We start from the raw sequence: 15086 nt of genomic DNA on the forward strand, positions 1-15086 counted from the left end.
TCTGTCCTTCTAAAAATAATAATTTTGACCCGTTCATCATATCGAGTTTATAAGTCATTAATTACACATAGATTTTAGGCATAAATGTGAATGTACAACTGTAGACTTTAGAACAAAATATAAAAGAATATCTTCAAACTTTTGTGGCTAGAAACAGCATTGATAGCATAAATAAAGTAAAATATTTCATTCATTTCATCACTAACAATAAAAATCTCTAACCAATTCATTAGTTTGCTGATAGTATCAATTGCTAATGCATTATATAATATATGCATTTAATAAATTATGGTTTCACAAATACTATATAGTACTATATGCACATTTAGTCTGTCACATTTAAAGGTTTTTATTTTTATGAATTAGGACTTAAGTAATTTACATTAATTTGCAGAAGACAGATCTATCTATGAAAAGATAATAATGATAGTAGTTAATTCTACAGACAAGCCAAAATTTTTCTGCACTTTGTCTAATTGTGATATTTAATATTTAGTCATAACAATATTAGATTTATCAGATTTTGCCAAGTTTTACTTCCATTCATAATAATTTGAGGAAAAATGAAACTTGATTTTCCACTTAATATTATGTTAAAGTTAACACTTATACATTAAAGAACCAAACCTGTTAACATGGTGAATTCCTTATTAAACTGAATGCATTGCAGTGCTCTTGCTAAATGTTCTTCTTACATGTTCTAATTTGAGGTCTAGATGCATACTTGGTGAAAATGTGGATATGATTTTCAGGGAAGACCATTCTTTCTTTAAAATAGAACATCCACCCCCCTGCCCCCACCATGGAAGTCCTAGATACTTTATTGTATATTTGATTATATAAAGATTATCAATAGCTTCTTCTGCAATTGGAAATTTCAAGATAGTAAGTATGTGCTATCTTTGTACATATCTACTTTATAATAATGTCAAACTAGTCTATGCTGTTTGCCATGTTGAAGTACAAAAAGCAAATATTCAACTTAATGTTCAAATGTTTAGAATTCAGAAACCGTATTGCTTTTCTCCAGAAAGCCATTTTATATAACATGTTACAGCTTTCAATAGTCAAATAATAAAAGTGTCTAATTTGTTCATATAGTACAAAAGATTTAGTTGGGATCATTATTGTGTCACATAAGTATCTGAAAGTTTTGGTTATTCTGCCAAATAACACTTAAAGAGAATAACTTCAAACCCTAAAGCATCCATCTGGAGACTGCGGGAGTGCTTAGATTGAACAAGGAGAATGGAAAGCACTGTTCTCACTCTCTCCAAGGGGTAAGTTCTGGTTCTTCTCAAAACTTGCTACTGCAGCTGAAATGTAGATGTACCCTGAGGAAGATGACAGGATATAGGATAGATCAATATGTAGTTGGTTTTACATTTGTTAACCACAAATCTGCTTTCATTACTGGAAGAGTGTTTCTATTCCTGATTTTCCTTTTGGTTCAGCTTATCCTCTTCCCTATCAGAGCTTCGACATGCCAATCCTAGAAGAATAGATGTAGAGGTGAAATTAGCCTCCCCATAAGCAGTTTTAAGACTGACCTTAATGCCTGTCCTGGAAATAATGTCTCATAACATGAGAGAACAGCCAAGTTCTCTTACCATAGGCCCTGCAACAAATAGCCTGACATTAGCACAAGTCTTGGTTCTTTATTAGAATATTTGTTGAAAGACTAACCTTAAAGTAGAGGTTGATTAAACACTGTACTTTTCATGGAGATTCAAGCTGAGGAATCATGTTCAAAAAGTATTATTATGGTTACATCCTGAACCTTGTTACATGCGTATAGGCTTCATATAAGATATCTTGCTATTGATTATATAAATAAAATTCAGTTTAAAGATTTGCTTTTATGCATTATAGTTTGCTATTCCCTGTATTTCAGTAACGTGTTGTGAAATGTTAATAGCTTTGTCTTAACCACATTCTGAATTAAGAAGGAACATGTACCCAGGTTTAAACCAAAGTAGTCTGGGTAAACAGTAACATCCTGGGAAAGTTACTTTTTATTTATTTATTTATTTATTTATTTATTTATTTATTTATTTGAGATGGAGTCTTGCTCTGTTGCCCAGGCTGGAGTGCAATGGTATGATTTTGACTCAATGCAACCTCTGCCTCCTGGGTTCAAGCGATTCTCCTGCCTCAGCCTCCCGAGTAGTTGGGATTGCAGGTGTCCACCACCATGCCTGGCTAATTTTTGTATTTTTAGTAGAGATGGGGTTTCACCATGTTGGTCAGGCTGGTCTCTAACTTCTGACCTCAGGTAATGCACCCACCTTGGCCTCCAAAAGTGCTGGCATTACAAACGGAAAGTTATTTTTGAAAGAAAAAGAAGTGAGCCATAAAAAAGAAGAAAAGTGATTCATGAGAGTGGGAAGGATAGTGGATAGAAAAATTAACTATCAGTGACCAGAAGTGACTCATGAAATATGCTATCTTTCTTCAGGGATTCCCAGAAATACCAGTAATACACTGAACTACCAGTAGTAGACTGGGTTTTCAGCATTTAAACAGAATGTGACTGTTGCTACTGAGGCTTCAAGAAAAGTGCAGCCCCATGTGTAGAAGATCCTCTGATGATTCATGTTGCATGTTTTAATCTCTTGCATCTGATTATTTATCCTAGGAAAATATTGCAGTGAGGTTGGGGTATACGGCACATATAAAAGGTAAATAATTTTCAATGAGACAAAGAGGTTTATGGAAGCTACTGCATTAGCAACTTTTTCTGCAAATCAGTGTGGAAATATCACAACAGAAAGGAAGAACAGAGTTTTCTAGAAAGTGTTTTCCTTCAAAAGACACACAGTTTTCAGATTTGTGCTGAACCAGCATGGCTAAGCTTTGGAAAAACTCACATATGTACCATGGGAGAAAGAGTAAAAAAACTCACACATGTATCATGGGGGAAAGGTGGAACTTGCGTTTGAAGGATTTAGAATGACAGTGATTGACTTAATTGAAACTGTGGTTCTGAGACTTCCTTTATCTTGAGTATACGCAAATGTGAGAGGATGGTTGGGCATACTGTTCAATTTTCTATATTTGGTAAGAGCACCAAAAGAATGTACCTGCTTTTCTAGGATAGGCTCCATACCGTGCAGAGCAATTCCAATACCAAGGCTGGTCATCTGTCCAGAGATGGTCATAAAGCTCACAGACCAAATCTGTGAAATATTTGTAAGTATTTAGCTACTCCTGAGTAGCTTTCACAGCTAGCTAAATCATTTTCTCCAAGTGGTAATTGTTTTGATGTCCCAAGACATTAAAAGCTATTAGAGTCTAATGACCCAAGTCTTGTTTTTCCTGTCAAGGTGGAAACTTTTTCTGATGCTCTAGCTTTTTTATTATTAGTGGTTAACTGGCTACTAGTCTTACAAAATACACAATTATTTCTATCTACACACCACAAATCAAATATATTCAATAAAATTATAGGTTTGGAAAAGTTATACTTTTAGTTCATTTTTTACTTTACTGAAAATGTCTTATATATCCAAAACAGTCATTTTCATGTTCCAATGAAAGAGATAAGAGAATCTTCAACTGATATAAAAACCCACATGTAGCAATGTTACTTTTGTGGGGATTTTTTGCTACCAAGATTTGCAGTCCGTATTTTAACAGAGCTTTTTAACCTCCACGTGGTGAAACCTTTTGTCATAACCATGAGAAAGTGGGCACTGGTTTTTATTTTATGTTTTCTGGTAATTATCTCCTGAAGACGAGTACAAGCAATGCTGGCAGCCGCCCCAGCCAGACTGCTATCATCCCAGGGCAGCAGGAAGGCATGGCTGGGGCTGCCTGCTCCGCAGGACAGGAAAGAGCCCTGCCCTTCTGGGCGGAGCTGCAACCGCCCAAACCGCAGCTGCAGACTCAGGCATCCCTGCACTCTTGGGGGCCTGAGAAGGTAGTCCCTGCCCTTGCAGGCTAGGAAATGCCTGCCCTCTCTGCCTGGTTGCTCCCTGCTGTTGGTGCCCACTGGGATCTCGGAGCAAAGTCGGGCCAAGCCTGGGAGCCTGTAACAGTGGGAGGCACAGTCCCAGGCAGAAGGGGGTGGGTCTCTGGTAAGGTCCCTCCCTCAGACCAGAGAGGACCTGAAGGCTGGGGGTTCGGGCTGTCAGTTGCACTGACTGGAGTGGGAACTGGTGCCTTTTCCAGGCCTGCCCATGGCCACCCATGGGCCAGTCAGCACACATTTCCTCCCCTCTGAGGCCCATAAAAAGCCCCAGGCTCCCCCAGAGCTGAGTAGAGGTCAGGCGGACCAGCAGTAGAGAGGAGCTACTCTCTCTGTTAAGAGCATCAGAGACTTGCAGAGACCTGCAGAGACTGCCAAACGACCTGCAGACCTGCCTGAGGAGAGGAGCTACCCTCTCCAGGGCCTCCTCTCTGCTGAGAGCAGTGGACTTCGGCACTGCCAGGGACTAGGGAGCAGTTACTCTCTCTAGGGGCCTCCTCTCTGCTGAGAGCAGTGGACTTCCGCACTGCCAGGGACTAGGGAGGAGTTACTGTCTCCAGGGCCTCCTGTCTGCTGAGAGCTGAACACTGCAAGGACGACCTGCCTGCCCAGAGGGGAGCTTTCCACTGTGGATCTCCTTCTGAACTGTTCTAACACTAAGTAAAGTTCCTCTTCATCTTCTTCTTGTCAGCAAACCTCATTCTTTCTGGACGCAGGACAACAACTCAGGCAAAGGGCAAAGGTGCTACCAGCAACAGAGGTTTCAGGGAAAGAAAACTGATACCCTAAAGATCCTATAACACAAATGTGGTGCAGACATTCTTCACTGCAATTTTTCCTCTTTGTGGAACACTGTTGTTTATTCTGTGAAAGCAAATACCCTGTATTACAAATAGTACATAGCCAATTAAAATTTTAAAGAAAACATGACAGATTGGATAAAGGAGAAAATTATAATGTTGGTTATTATAATTACACTGGAACGCTCCTTTATGCGTAATTTCAGATATTTTAACCTTTAAAGTAACATGAGCTCAAACATTGTCCCAACTAAAGAGGAAATCTATTGAAGAAATATACACAAAGTTAATCTCTTATTAATCAAAATAGTACATGTGACAAGGGAGAAAAGCATACAGTGCAAACTAAATGCTACACTTCTGCATTTGTCTTGGGAAAAATAAACAGGAAAAATATGTCCAGTTTTTATTCTTCTGTGAATTAATCTTTTAAATACCTATTAAAATGATCAAGTTGTGTCGAGAAAAGCTACAATAATGCTAAATTATATGTAGCATTTGTATAGCAGCAGTGGAGAACAAACATCACATCTGACATTTAACTTGAATTGTAAGGTATATTTTTAAAACATATAAAATTGTATTTGAAGTCTTAGAGAACTTTCCAGGCCTTACTAGTCTACTTAATTTAAATGCTTATTTTTAAGTTTGTATAATTTTTTATAATACTTTGTTTTAAGTTTGTATAATATTTTTTCTTACCAATCATTGCTTTTGGTTTTAGAGAAAAATTATATAAATGTTCAACAAATTTCTATTTTTATATCATTTGTTTTCATATGCTCAACAAATATTTACTTATGTTTTACTATGTGGCAGTTACCACATTAAAGATTGAGTACATTTTGATGAAATAGAAAAGAAAATGATGCCATTTAAAATTGGTGCCAAAGGCATTTTAATAATAAAATGAAATAACTTAAAAGGAAAATATTTCAGTAATTCTACACAAACTGAGTTTTCACTTAGTGATCAAAAAATATTGCTTTGCTTGAAGAAATACAAGCAAGAAGTTAATGAAATTTTATTCTGGTAATTAATGAACCATCATTGAAACTTTTTGTGCAATTATGCATTTTTTATAACTGGTATAGCTTGTCATAATCAGTAACAACTGACTTTTGTTAAACATGCAAACTCAAAATTTAAAAAGCATCATAAAAAGTTAGATTTGCCCCAATACCATATCCATTATAACAACATGAACATTTTAAACATATGTTACAGCCCTTAAATGTGTTGCTTTAACATTGAAAATAAATCCTAACAACATATGAAAACCTCACAACTTGAACCTAACAAAACAACACAAAGTGACAAGTTCTGAAGAGAGAAGTTTCCTGATTCAATGTGGGGAAATGTGATGTAGCAAATAGCCACATTTTATTTTATTAATACTTTATTTTTAATTTTTTTTGAGACAGATTCTCACTTTTTTGCCCAGACTCGTGTCGCCCAGGCTAGAGGAGAGTGGCAGGATCACAGCTGGCTTCAATTCCAGCTCCTAGACTCAAAGAATCCAGCCGCCTCAGCCTCTCAAATAGCGGGGACTAAGGCACACACCACTACGCGTGGCTAATATTTTTAATTTTTGTAGATATGGGGTCTCACTAGGTTGCCCAGCTTGGCGTTGACCTCCTGGGTTCAAGGTTTGCTTAGCCTCCCAAAGTGCTGGGATTACAGGCATGAACCACACATTTTCAATGAGCCTTAATATATAGGGCCAACAGACAAGTCACAAAAATTTCAGTGAAAATTCTCGTGTCTTTATCAGAGTGTGGTTCTACTGGAGTTTCTAAGTTGAAAATAATAGAAACAAGATCATTGATTAAAACTGAGAGTAATTAGTTTGTAATTACCTGAAGAACCCTGTATATTCAAGCATTGTGTTATAACTTTCTCTTTAGGTCTGCATTTTTTTCTATATACAATATGTCTACCTTGATAGTCTGCAAACTTTGGAAATAGAATTGCTCCAATTTTCCCATTTCAGTTAGACAGTGATGCCACAAAACGCTATTGTAGATAATATGGAATAAATATCTCTATTTGCTGCTTCTGTTAAAAAACCATCAGTGGCTCATTGGGGTGTGTGTGTTTGTGTGTGTGTGTGTGTGTGTCTGTCTGTCTGTCTGTCAATCCAGGGTCAAATCTACAAGTAAAGAAAAAATGAAATTTATTCCAAATACTGAACTCAGTACCACTTCTTAACTTTACAACTAATCCCTGTAGTCTTTCCAGGACTCCAGATCCAGAATAACTTAAAAGGTCTTACTTTTTGTGTATTTTGTTCTTTTTCTTCTATATTTAATTCTTAAATCTATAATCACAGCTCTGACCAGTTTAATTTCTTATAGATACAAACTGGATATACCAATATGTTCACACCACAGTGTCATAGAACATCAAACTGAATGAATTGCTAAAACTTACTAGGCTTATGTTTCCGACAGAAACAGTAAAGAACACATTTTTAAGAGAATAATTATAAATTATATTGTTGAATTTAAAAGTTAGGAGATAAAAATTAAATGAAAAAGAATTAGCATTTATGCCTCTTTGTAAAATTTTCTTCATTCACATTGAACTAAGCTAAAGAAGAAGAAGTGAAAAAATCATCCCTACTGAAAGAGAATGCCTCTAGCTTCCTTACACAAATGCACAGTTTTCTGACATTTAAGTAGAATTTGGAGCAAATGAAAGAGGACAGCTGGGCGCAGTGGCTCAGGCCTGTTATCCCAGCACTTTGGGAGGCCGAGACGGGCGGATCACGATGGCAGAGATCGAGACCATCCTGACTAACACGGTGAAACCTCATCTCTACTAAAAATGCAAAACACTAGCCCGGTGTGGCGGCAGGTGCCCGTAGTCCCTGCTACTTGGGAGGCTGAGGCAGGAGAATGGGGTGAACCGGGAGGCAGAGCTTGCAGTGAGCCGAGATCGCACCACTGCACTCCAGCCTGGGCGACTGAGCGAGACTCCACCTCAAAAAAAAAAAAAAAAAAAAAAAGAAAGGGGACAGCAGAAATCATATAAAACTCTCTTAATGAGTGGCATGGAAATGTTTGTGGGAAGTAAGTAAAATAAATATTAAAATATCCTACAAATCTTTTCCAATATAGAGAGACCAGAATTGTGTGTATGTGTGTGTTTTATAGGAGACAGAATAAAATTCATTTTCAGTAAATTTCATCAGGGCATATCAATATAGCACAAAAGGAAAGACTGCCCAATTGTACATCATCACTTTTGCTCATTGACTAAATCCCTAAATAGAAAAGATATGGTCTGATGGTAAGAGTGGAGCAAGCAATAGTGTAAACATCCTACATGCAAAAATCGTAGCAGCAGACCAAAAGAAGCTTTGGAGTGGAGAGAAGATAAAATGCATTTAAATTCAATTTTCATTGTCATTACATTGCAAAGTGAAGCAAGATATGCCAGTCACTTTATGGATAAGAAGAATTAAAGATACTCAACCAACTTTCATGAAATTTAGATGTTTTTAGAAAAATATAGACTTTAGCATTAACTGCGTCCATATGTTCTTCTCTTCCCTCACAGGTAACTGAATGAATAATGACTACACATCAGATATTCCACAGTAAAATTTTTAGGCATAAATTCAAACTGGAGACAATAAAAAATAGCCCATATATATGATTTTCAGGCAAATAGTTTATCTAGATATTTGTGGCTTCTGATCAAAAATAAATAATGCCAAAATAAATAGGAATAATGGAATAACTTTGTAGAGAGGGAATAGTAGTGAAGGACAAAGGGGAGGAGGAGGAGAAAAAGAAAATCTTGCAAAAGACAGATTTTAAACATGCTTAGAAAGAAGATTTAATCTAACGAAGAAATTTTAAACAACCCACGTTATTCTAGCACCACAACTGCATCTTTAATTTAAAGAGAATGTGAAATTTGAAATTCTAAGTAATAGGAAAACTGAACATAAAAGAGCTGGATAATGAAAAAAATCATTAAGAAGAAAGAGGATCATCACAGTAGCTAAACAATATAATCAGCAGAACAAAATCAATATTGAAGACATAAAACTCAGTGACACAAACAGCAGACCTAAGAAAATATGCACAGTGACATTGCCCAATATGAGATATACCATGTAGAAAAAAAGGTATATGTGTGCTTAGGTTTACGTCTGTTTGTGATGGATGTGAAATTAGTTTAAGAAATGTGCTTAGATAAAATTGTTTAAAACTGTAAGATTAGTAAGAGCTTTAAACATGGTAATACACAATTTTTAATCTTTCTAATATTGATACCATTCATGTATATAACTAACATGAATATTTCCATGAAAACTCTACATTAAAATGCAGTTTGAGCAATATCTTATACACAAAATGCAGGGGTCTAATGAAGTCAGTACTTAGAACATATAAGACAGAATAAAACTGCCATAGATAAAACATTTATCTAAAGGAAAAACTATATAGCAGAATAAGGAGAAAATATGCTGAATACTGTAATAAAAAGCAATTTTGAAATGAAAAAATATTAATATGAAAATTCCAGGAAAAATTGTTTAAGATAAAGAAACAAAAGAGCACATTGTGGTGAAGATGTACAATGGGAATATTACTGTATTGTGATGAAGAACATAGATTGGAAGACAGAAATAGAATAATTTTTTTCCTTTGCTCTGTATACCATGTTGAGGCAAGTTATATAATTTGCCTTATGTTGTGACATCCCTGGTAAATTACAGATAATTACATTTACTTAATGAAATTTGTATAGTTAATGTATTTAAACTCCTTAATAATTTATGAGGCATGGTAACTTCTGTAGATATTTTACTGTTAATATAATAATGTTATTGAATTCTCATTTTACTAAAGAATTCTACAGATATCCAGGCCATCCATAAACTTAATCAAATTTGTCTTTTGTTTTTTAAAATAATTTAAAAAAATAGTTTTAGGTTTAGAGCAAAATTAAACTGAAGGTACAGAGATTTCTCATATGCCCTCTGCCGCTCCACGTGCATAGACTCTCCCTTTATGGACACACTCCATGAGAATGATATATTTATAACAATTGATGAATCTACATTGACACATCATTATCAACCAGAGTCCATAATTTACCTTAGTGTTCACTCTTAATGTAGTACATTCTATAGATATGGACAAATGTACAATGACATATCTACCATTACAATATCAGAGTAGTTTCCTTGCCCTAAAAATTCCTGTTCTCTGCCTGTTTATTCCTACCTCCCTGTTGAACATAACTTGTATTTTTACTATCTCCACATTTTTGCCTTTTACAGACTGTGATATTTTTGGAATCACACTTCATGTAGTCTTTCCAGATTGGCTTTTTTCACTTAGTAATATGCATTCATGTTTCCCTACATGTCTTTTATGGCTTGATAAGTATTTAATTTGAGCATTGAAAGCTATTTCACTGTCTGGATGTACCAAAGTTTGTTTATTTAACAACATACTGAAGGTCGTCTTGGTTGCTTACACATTTTGGCAATTATGGATAAAGTTGGTATAAACGTCCCTGTGCAGTTATGTGTGTGGGCATAAGTTTTCAACTCCTCTGGGTAAATACCAAGGAATACAATTGCTAGATTGTATCATAAGAGTGTATTTACCTTTGTAAGTAACTGCCAAACTGTCTTCCATTTTGCATTCTGAACAACAATGAATGAATGTTCCTGTTGGTCCATATCTTCACCAGCACTCACTGTTGTTGGTATTGAAGGAGTGGCCTGCCCCTCTACACCTGTGAGTGTTTCTCGTTAGGTGGAACGAGAGACTTGAGAAAAGAAATAAGACACAGAGACAAAGTATAGAGAAAGAGAAGCGGGGCCCAGGGGACCAGCACTCAGCTGACAGAGGACCCATGCCGGCACCGGTCTCTGAGTTCCCTTAGTATTTATTGATAATTATCTTCACCATCAAAAAGATAAGGGAGTGGCAGGACAATAGGATCATTTTAGGGAGAAAATCAGCAGTAAGACATATAGATAAAGATCTCTGTGACATGAATAAGTTTAAAGGAAAATGCTGTGCCTTGAGATGCATATGCAAACATCTCCATAAACCTTTTAGCAGCATTGCTCCAGCAAGTCCCACCTTATTCCTAAAGGCGATTTTCTCCTTGCTCAGTAAACAAAGCATACTATCAGGTTTTACACGGAGATGTTCCATTGCCCAGGGACGGGCAGGAGACAAATGCTTTTCTCTTACTTGAGATTAAGAGAACGGTGATGACCTTTAACCAGCAAGCAGCCTTTAGGCACTTGTTTAACAAAGCACATCCTGCACAGCCCAAAATCCTTTTAAACCTTAAGTCACCACAGCACATGTCTCTTGCAAGGACAAGGTTGGGGGTAGGGTCACAGATTAACAGCATCTCAAATACAGAACAAAATGGAGTCTCTTATGTCTACTTCTTTCTATATAGACACAGTAACAGGCTGATCTCTCTTTCTTTTCCCCACAGGTATTCTGCACGTTGAGCATTATAAGAGGTATGTAGTAGTATTTCATTATTATTTACATTTGCGTTTACTTGATGAAATATGATGTGGATTTTCATATGAGTGCTTATTTCCTATCTGAATATCTTCTTTGGTGAGGTTTCTGATAAGGTCTTTGGGCTATTTTTAAATCAAGGTGGTTGTTTTTTCCTTAATGTTTCAAGAGTTTTTTTGAGTTTTGAGAGTTATTTGTATATTTTGGATAACAGTTATATCTTGGATCTGTCCTTTGCAAATGTTTTCTTCTAGTCTGTGACTTGTCTTCTCTTTTTCTTGACATTGTCTTGCACAGAGCGGGAGTTATTGATATTAATGATATCCAGGTTATCAATGATTCTTACATGGATTGTGCTTTGTGTTTTATCTAAAGCATTATCACCATACCCAAGGTTATCTAGGTTTCCCTATGTTATCTTCTAGGAATGTTACATTTTTGAGTTTTATATTTAGGTCTGTGAGCGATCTGACTTCCTTTGTGTTAAGCATGTAAGGCCTTAAAGTCTATGTCTAGATTCATTTTTTGGAATGTTGATGTCCAGTCATTCCCGCACTGTTTGTTGAAAAGACTATCTTCACTCCAACGTACTACCTTTGTACCTTGTCAAAAATTAGTTGGCCATATTTATGTGGGTTCATTTCTGGACTATCTCTATTTGTTCCATTGATATATTTGTCTGTTATTTTGCCAATAGCATACTGGCTTGATTACTGTACCTTTGTGAGTAAGTCTTGAAGTAGTGTAATTTCAGTCTTCTCTGTTCTCTATCAATAACTGAGTTTACTATTTTGAGTCTTCTGCCTCTCTCTATAAACTTTAGAATCAGTTATATATTCACAAAATAATTTGATGGAATTTTGCTTGAGATTGCATTGAATCAAGTTGAGAAGAAATGAAATGTTGACACGAAATATATCCCTGTTTATTTAGTTGTTTTTCCATTTGTCTCATCAAAATTTTGTGTTTTCCCCTCATACAGCTCTTGTGTGTATTTTGTTAAATTTATATCTAAGTATTTTCTTTTTGGTGGATGTTAATGTCAATAGTATTGTGTTTTTAATTTCAAATTCAACTTGTCTATTGATTATATATTAAAAGGTGTTTGATTTCTTTCTTTCTTTCTTTCTTTTTTTTTTTTTTTTTTGAGATGGAGCTTTGTTCTTCTTGCCTAGGCTGGAATGCAATGGTGCAATCTTGGCTCACCATAGCCTCTGCCTCCCAGGTTCAAGCAATTCTCCTGCCTCAGCCTCCTGAGTAGCTGGAATTGCAGGCATGCACAACCACGCCTGGCTAACTTTGCATTTTTAGTAGAGATGGGGTTTCTCCATATTGGTCAGGATGGTCTCAACCCCCTGACCTCAGGTGATCTGCCTGCCTCGGTCTCTGAAAATACTGAAATTACAGGCTGAGCTACCATGCCACGCTGGTGTTTGATTTTTATGGTTAACCTTGTATCCTGCAAACCTACAATACTCACTTATTACGTCAAAGAGATTTTGTCAATTCTTTTGGACTTTCTACACAGACAATCATGTCATCTTTGAAGAAAGACAATTTTCTTTCTTTCTTTCCAGTCTATATATCTTTTATATTATTTTCTTGTCTTATTGTATTAGCTAAGACTGCAAGTACAATGTTGAAAAGCTGTGAGGGGACATCCTTGCCTTGTTCTGAATCTTTGTGAGAAAGCTTTGAGTTTCTAACATCATTAAATATGATATTACATATAGGATTTTTGTAGCTATGCTTTATCAAGTTGATCAAGTTCCCCTCTATTCCTGGCTTGCTGAACATTTTATTTATGTGTTAATCATTTATAATAGAAAAATAATAAACTCCTAACACTCGAGAGTTAATTAAAAATATCATATTTCTTTTTAAGATATGCAGGACAGAAGTTGAAGAAATATGTTATATAAGAATATTTTTGACATGAAAATATTTTCTATATCATTAACTGATAAAATAGTAGGGATAATAAACAGATTAAAGCAGTCTAGAAAAATTTACTGATTAATGGATCTGTGAATGATTTTTTCTTTTCTTTTCTTTGGTAATGACGTTTGTGTCTTGTACTTCATTTGCTAATTTCATTCATTGAATATATATATTAGTTTTGCTAATTAAAAAATAATTTATAAATTGAGACTGCAGTAATTATCATACAGGTGTCCACTGTTTATTTCCTTACATCTCCATATGTTTAAATATTTCAAAGCCCAAGAAAAGCAACAAGTATGGAAAGTTAAACGTGCTAAGGAGAAATATTTTGAACAAAAGCATCACTGGGGGCAAATCTTTTATGCTTTCTGGTGGAGAATGAAAGATATGATAAGGTTTTGGCAAGTTTATCATCAATATTCTGTGAGAACAGTATGATGTGTCTTCTAGACCCCACTTTAAGAAAGCACTTTTTTCCCCCAGGTGCAGGGAATCAGCAGATATATCCTTTTATGTCAGCTTCTCATAGACTGCCTCAGCTACAGAGAGCAGCCTTGGCCAGCATGCCCTATCTGGAGAGTGTATACCTGATCATTCATTATTTGGAGGTAGAAAGATCATCTTTGTCAAACAAGGACAACTCCGAAGAGCTAGGCTAGTTCCAGAACACTCCACAGGTTGTGGGTTGGGGCAATTGTTGGGCCTGCATTACAGCTCAAATTATTCCTCTGTCCAATTCTCTTTTATCCATGATATGATTTGGCTCTGTGTCTCCATGTAAATCTCATGTTGAATTGTAATCCTCAGTGTTGGAGGAGAAGCCTGATGGGGTGTGATTGGATCATGGAGGTTGTTTCTAATGGTTTAGCACCATCCCCCTAGTGCAGTCTCATGATAGAGTTCTCACAAGATCTGGTTCTCTAAAATTGTGTAGCACATCCCCCCCTCCCTCTCTCTTCCTCCTGCTCCAGCCATTTAGGATGTGCCAGCTTCCCCTTTGACTTTTGCCATGATTGTAAGTTTCCTGAGACTACCTAGCCATGCTTCCTCTTCCTATACAACCTGCAGAATCATGACCCAATTAAACTTTTTTTTCATAAATTAGCCAGTTTCAGGTAGTTCTTGATAGCATAGCAATGTGAGAATGAACTAATACAGAAAATTGGAACCAGAGAAGTGAGACATTGCTATAAAGATACCTGAACATGTGGAAGCAGTTTGGAACTGGGTAACATGCAGAGGCTGGAACAGTTTGTAGGGCTCAAAAGAAGACAGGAAGATTAGGAAAAGTTCCAGCCACTTCAGCTCCAGTTATAGCTAATTGGGCCCCAGATATGTCTCAGGCCACTGCTTTAGAGGGTGCACACCACAAGCCTTGGTGCCTTCCTTGTGGTGTTAAGCCTGCAAGTGAAGAGGGCAAGAATTGAGGCTTGGAGCCTCTGATTAGATTTCAGAAGATGTATGGAAGGAAAAGCCTGGATGTCCAAGCAGAAGTCTGCTGCAGAAGCAGAGCCCTCCTGGAACACCTCTACTGGGGCAGTGTGGAGGGGAAATGTGGGGTTGGAGCCCCTCCACAGAGTCCCCACTGGGGCACTGCCATTGGAGCCATGAGGAGAGGGCTGTCATCCTCCAGACCCCAGAATGTTAGATCCACCAAGAGCTTGCACAGTGTACCTGGAGAAACCACAGGCACTGAATGCCAGCCCATGAAAGCACCTGTGGGGTCTGTACCCTGCAGAACCACATGGGAGCCTACTCCTCACATCAGTGTTGCCTAGATGTGAGACACAGAGTCAAAGGAGATTATTTGGGGGCTTTAAGGTTTAATGACTGCCCTGCTGGGTTTCAGAC

General features: G+C 36.7%; 1 long non-coding RNA gene across 1 annotated transcript; it reads left to right on the plus strand.

Annotated features, from left to right (window-relative positions):
• The first annotated feature begins 3889 nt into the window (after window positions 1-3889).
• On the plus strand, window positions 3890-13953 carry LOC117064626. Its single transcript, XR_004429562.1, has 3 exons — window positions 3890-4079; window positions 11260-11287; window positions 13719-13953. It is a non-coding gene; the product is annotated as an uncharacterized LOC117064626 (long non-coding RNA).
• The last annotated feature ends 1133 nt before the right edge of the window (window positions 13954-15086 follow it).

Source organism: Trachypithecus francoisi, unplaced genomic scaffold (assembly GCF_009764315.1).
Source record: "Trachypithecus francoisi isolate TF-2019V2 unplaced genomic scaffold, Tfra_2.0 Lachesis_group2, whole genome shotgun sequence".
In the NCBI taxonomy this organism is placed as follows: domain Eukaryota; kingdom Metazoa; phylum Chordata; class Mammalia; order Primates; family Cercopithecidae; genus Trachypithecus; species Trachypithecus francoisi.